General features: G+C 30.8%; 1 pseudogene; it reads left to right on the forward strand.

Annotated features, from left to right (window-relative positions):
* Window positions 1–3,055: 3,055 nt before the first annotated feature.
* LOC148575271 (uncharacterized) lies at window positions 3,056–3,880 on the forward strand (annotated as a pseudogene).
* Window positions 3,881–6,223: the final 2,343 nt, after the last annotated feature.

Below are 6,223 nucleotides of genomic sequence, written 5' to 3' on the forward strand. Positions count from 1 at the left end.
ATTATAATATAAAAAAAAATTATTATATATATAAGACAAAATGATGATCTCCATGGTTTGCAGCAATACCCATTACAACATATTTTTTTCACTCTAGGAATATTTATCTCCAATAATTAGCCGAAACCATGTTTTATATAGTGTACGTACTACTAACTAACAGCTATATGTTCATATATATAATTACCCCGTTCATGTTCAAATAATATTTATGATCATAATGAGTAGTTGTGTATCTGAATATTCCTTTATTCTTTCTTATTTTTTTATTACTACAACAAAAATTATTTTTAGTGACAATAACGAATAATTATTATATATTTTATTTAATTTATGTTTTATAATAATTATATATTTTTTTTTATTATTATATATTATAATGATAATTATATATTTTTACCGCCACTAAAAAAACACAAAAAAATGGCCACTAAAATTTTTTTTGCCATCAATTATATAATTGCAGCTAAAATTTTTTAGCGATAAATCATAAGACGACTAATATTTAATTGTCGGTAAATATATTAGCGGCTATTTTTATTGTTAATAAAAATAAAATAAATAGTCGCTAAAACTGATTTTTCTAGTAGTGTGTTGTCTTTCATTTTATATTAAATTAGAAAATTAAGATGACAATCTATATATAAGTGTTGGCTCAACAAATGACATTGCTAATAGCCTTAACAACCCTAGCTAATTTGCGTCCCTAATGTCGTATATATATTATAATAAATTGTTAATTAATTATTAATTAATTAATTAAGGGAATCGTGTAATGTAGGGAAAATGTGCGGTGCTGACCTATAAGATTTGGGTGGGGTTAAAAGTCCTCAACCACGTTATATAGTATGTTTTATTTATTTATTTATTTTAATTTTCTGACCATTCATACCAAACACAAAAGAACAAGCAAATAGAAATATAAAATGAATTAAAATGGACTACTTGTCTAGCATTATATGCTTTTGTACCTACTGACCATATATATATATATATATATATATATATGCTTCTTGTTTTTTCTACTAACAATAATCTTCCCCCAATCAAAGCATGGACAACTCGCTAGATTTAAGGAACATTAGAACTACATACATACATTCTTCTTTCTCTTTGATTAACCAGTTAGATAATAATAATGTCGTTAATTAAGGCACAAACATTGCATTTATGGGCATTATTAATGAACCGTGCAAACGTGCTTATGTACTTCTTTAAGTTTTTTTATTATGTAGATTGCGTTTTATATACCCAAATGCATTTGTTTTTTGTCCGAAGAATTAGACAATAATAATTGTGTAGGAAGGGATTGAATTTCATTTGCCAAAATATTACTATGAATGCAGATTCAACGATTCAATACTACTATCATTGAGGTAGGAGGTAGGTAGGGTTCAAGAAAAAAAAAAAAATCTAGAACACGTTTCGAGCATTTAATATGTTAGTTATGTCAATAAATGAAGTGAAAAAAGTAAACATTCTTATCATCTATCTTATATGTATTAGTTTACTGTCAATAGGAGGGACAAATGAGTCGAAGCCCATCAAACTCAAAGAATGTTGCCTTATTATTCCAGTGGTGGTGAAAATATGATAAGAAAGAAAAAGGATTTTTTATTTTAATAAATAAATTAATTATAATAATTACTGAAATAAATAATTTAAAAAATATTTACCGAAATAAATATTCCTCTCTTATCTCTTCTGTGTTAGAATTTTTATTCTAATTATGGTCCAATTTGTTAATATAGAAATTAGTTTTGGTAGTGTTGTAATTATTCATTATTATATTGACAGTTAGTCTGTTCTTTGATAGAAAGAACACGACTGTTCATCATAAACTTTATAAAATTTGGGTCCCCAATTCTAATCACAAGAACAAAAAAAAAAAAAATACACCTTGATTCCATCTGACTCTCTTTGATTCAAGAATTGGAAGTTCCAAATTAAATCAAAGAATTTATTGGCAATGGCTAGAGGTACGTAAATTACTGGTTTTATAAAAAAATATAACATGTGGTATCAGAGCAAAATTGTCTCTGCCTTGCCATTTAAAAATTTAATTATTGTGCATTATTTTGATAAATTATTTTCAAAAGAAGAATGTATAGTATGAATTTTGAAATAAGTAAGAAAAATCATTGAAAGTTAAAGTTGACGTACCATAAGAAGAGAGAATAATAAATAATATTCTCAGAAAGAATCTTCTAAATTTGTGTCGTAGTTGTTCTTCATAATAGTATAATTTTTCATGATTCCATAAGTTTTCTTATTCTTGAATTAAAAAAAAAAAACAAAAAGAGAGAAGAAGAAAGGGAAGACGGTGGAAGAAAGAAGACAAAGAATAAACTTGAAGTTGTTGTGTTTCAAAATTTAAATTTTATTATAAAATTTAAATTTTGGTTGGAGTGAGGTTTGAACTTGGATCATTTTAAATTTCATCTTCACTTTTGATATTAATCATGTTATTAAATTTATTTATTTAATGATTATATTTGCATGCAATATAAATTCTTCCGCTGCATATCATATTGTGATTAATATATGATTTATTGAGGAGTAGCCACAACATCCTTAATAATAATTATATTTAAAGAAATCACATAAATATTAATATGATATATTTGTAATTGTTGTGAACTATATAATAAACTTACCCACAGGAATTTATTATGTTATTCACATATAATTAGATTGAAATAGAAAATATTTTTTACTTCTTAATTAGCCTACATGTATTAAGAAGTAGTATTTTATTTTCTAGTTTCAATACTTTAGTTCATTTAGTGAATATTATGTGTGTTAAAATCTTTGCCCACAGGTAGATTTTAATAACACTATGATTTATATTTATTTTGATATGACTTGCATTGGCATGTATTATCATATATTATGGATTTTGATGTGCCTATTTAAAATTGAGTAATGTTAGCATGATTTATTATTTGCAACAGTAATGATATCTGAAACTGTATTTGAAGTTCATTTGTTAAGTGGTGACAACTATAAAGAATGGAAAGATAAGATTCTCTTTCACTTAGGGTGTGCAGATCTTGACTATGCTCTTCGTAGGGAAGAGCCTCCGACACCTACTGATGCTAGTTCTCAAGTCGAGGTAGCATTATATGAACGGTGAGAGAAATCCAACCGTTTAAGTATGATGTTCATTAAGTCTCGTATTTCAGCTAGTATCCGAGGTTCAATTCCTGATTGTAGGAATGTCAAGGATTATATGAAGGCTATTGATGAACAGTTTGAGTCTTCTAGTAAGGCACTTGCAAGCACCCTAATGGCACAATTGTCATCTATGGGGCTTACCGGCGTAAGAGGTGTGCGTGAACACATCATGAGGTTGAGAGACATTGCAGCACAACTGAAAATTTTAGAGGTTGAGATCTCTGACTCATTTCTGGTGCATCTTATTCTGAATTCTCTTCCTGCCCAGTACGGACCATTTAAGATTTCTTATAACACACATAAAAAAATGGTCCATTAATGAATTACTGGTGATGTGTGTGCAAGAGGAAGGAATGCTAATTCAGGAACTTGGTGAAAGTGCACTATTAGTGACAAATGAGGGTAGTAAAAAGCAAGCTCATAAGAAGAAAGGAAAGGGTATTGTATCCCATCCTATGAAGAAAGAAGGTGCACGGTGTTTCTTTTGTAAAAAGAAAGGACACATGAAGAAGGAGTGCCCAAAATTTAAAGTTTGGCTTGAAAAGAAAGGTACTAACCTTTGTGATCTTATTCCTTCAGTGTGTTTTGAATCTAATTTTGTTGAAATATGTCATGACACTTGGTGGATTGATTCTGGTGTTAAAATTCATATTTCAAATACCATGTAGGGTTTCATAAGGAAAAGGAAACCGATAGGAAGTGAACTGAGCATCTATATGGGCAATCGGATACGTTTACGTGTGGAAGCTGTTGGAACATTTAGGCTTGTATTAAGTACTGGTTGTATTTTAGATTTAGAAAGAACCTTTTATATTCCAGATTTTTCTAAAAATTTGATTTCTTTATCTAAGCTTGTAAAACAAGGATTATGTATAAATTTTTATGATGATTCTGTTGACATTGTTAAAAATTCTAATATTATTGGACGTGGTACTTTAATTGGTGATTTATTTAAAGTCCATTTAGCTAATAATGTTCCATCTAGTCTTATGGTTATGCATGGTAATGGTATGAATGAAAAATCCTCCATGTTGTGGCACCGAAGGTTGGGACACATCTCCATTGAGAGAATAAAGAAATTAGTAAGTGATGGAGTTCTTGAAACTCTAGACTTTACTGATTTTGATACTTGTGTGGATTGCATTAAGGGAAAGCAAACCAAAAAGTCTAAAAAAGGTGCTAAGAGGAGTTCTGACATATTAGAAATAATTCACACTGACATATGTTTGTCTTGATATGTCCTTAAGTGGTCAGAAATACTTCATCTCCTTTATTGATGATTATTCACGATATATGTATCTCTATATGCTTCATAATAAATATGAGGCATTAGACGCTTTTAAAGTTTATAAAGTTGAAGTAAAGAAACAATGCAGAAAGAAAATTAAGATCGTGAGATCAGATAGAGGTGGAGAATTCTATGGGAGATATACTGAAAGTGGACAAGCACCTGGTCTATTTGCAAAGTATCTTCAAGAGCATGGTATTGTGGCACAATACACCATGTCTGGCACACCAGATCAAAATGGTGTGGCTGAAAGAAGAAATAGGACTTTGCTGGATATGGTGAGGAGTATGCTTAGCAACTCCAATCTTCCTTTATCCTTGTGGAGTGAAGCTCTTAAGATAGTTGCGTATATATTAAATAGAGTTCCAACAAAGGCAGTTTCTAAAACGCCATTTGAGCTATGGAAAGGTTGGAAACATAGTTTGAATCATATACGTATTTGGGGTTGTCCTGCTGAAGTTTGGGTTTATAATCCACAAGAAAGGAAGTTGGACCCAAGGACGATAAGTGCCTATTTTATCGGCTATGCAGAAAAGTCTAAGGGTTGCAGATTTTATTGTCCCTCCCATTCAAGTAAAATAGTTGAATCTAGAAATGTAAGGTTTTTAGAGCATGATGTGGAAAGTGGGAGAAATCATCCTCTTAAAGTTGTTGAGAATGATAATGTTTATCAAACCTCTCCATGTACAAGAATGATTGTTCAATACAATGCCCATACAAATAGGGTCAATGTAGAACAACCTATTACTAATGTTCCACATCATGAAGATAATGTTCAAGTAGATCATATGGTGGAGGATCAAACTCTTCATAATGAAAATATTGTTCAAGAACATATTGCTCAAGAGCAACTTCAAGAAGAGGGAGAACCTGTTATGCCACTACCTTTACAAGAGGTTGATGCTGTAACATTAAGAAGATCAACAAGAATAAGAAAGCCTGCAATTTCTAGTGACTATGTAGTGTATCTTGCTGAGTCTGACTATGATGTTTGTGATGAAAATGACCCAACGACATTTTCACAAGCAATGGAAAGTTGTAATTCCAATTTCTGGCTAGATTCTATGAAGGATGAAATGAATTCTATAGCAGATAACCAAGTTTGGGATCTTGTAGAATTGCCTGATGGGGAAAAGGCCATTGGCTGTAAATGGGTATTTAAAACCAAGAAAGATTCATCAGGCAATATTGAGCGCTACAAGGCTCGACTTGTTGCCAAAGGATTTACTCAAAGGGAAGGAGTTGACTACAGGGAAACCTTGTCTCCTGTTTCAAAGAAAGACTCTTTCCGCATCATTATGGCATTGGTAGCACACTTTAACATGAAATTGCATCAAATGGATGTGAAAACGGCCTTCCTTAATGGAGATTTGGAAGAAGAGGTCTATATGAGATAACTCGAAGGGTTTATCTCAAGTGCTGGTAAGGAGTTAGTTTGCAAGCTTAAGAGAGCAATGTATGGTCTTAAGCAGGCTTCCCGACAGTGGTATTTGAAGTTTCACAATGTGATTTCTTCATTTGGATTCATTGAAAATATTTCTGATCAATGTATATATCACAAGGTTAGTGGGAGCAAGATTATATTTCTCATCTTATATGTAGATGATATTTTGCTTGCAACAAATGATTTAGGATTGTTACATGAAGTGAAACAATTTCTCTCTAGACATTTTGATATGAAAGATATGGGTGATGCATCTTATGTCATTGGCATAAAGATTCATAGAGATAAACATAAAGGAATTTTAGGTTTATCTC

The sequence above is a fragment of the Arachis ipaensis genome, chromosome B2, assembly GCF_059453495.1.
Source record: "Arachis ipaensis isolate K30076 ecotype BB chromosome B2, ASM5945349v1, whole genome shotgun sequence".
Classification (NCBI taxonomy): Eukaryota; Viridiplantae; Streptophyta; class Magnoliopsida; order Fabales; family Fabaceae; genus Arachis; species Arachis ipaensis.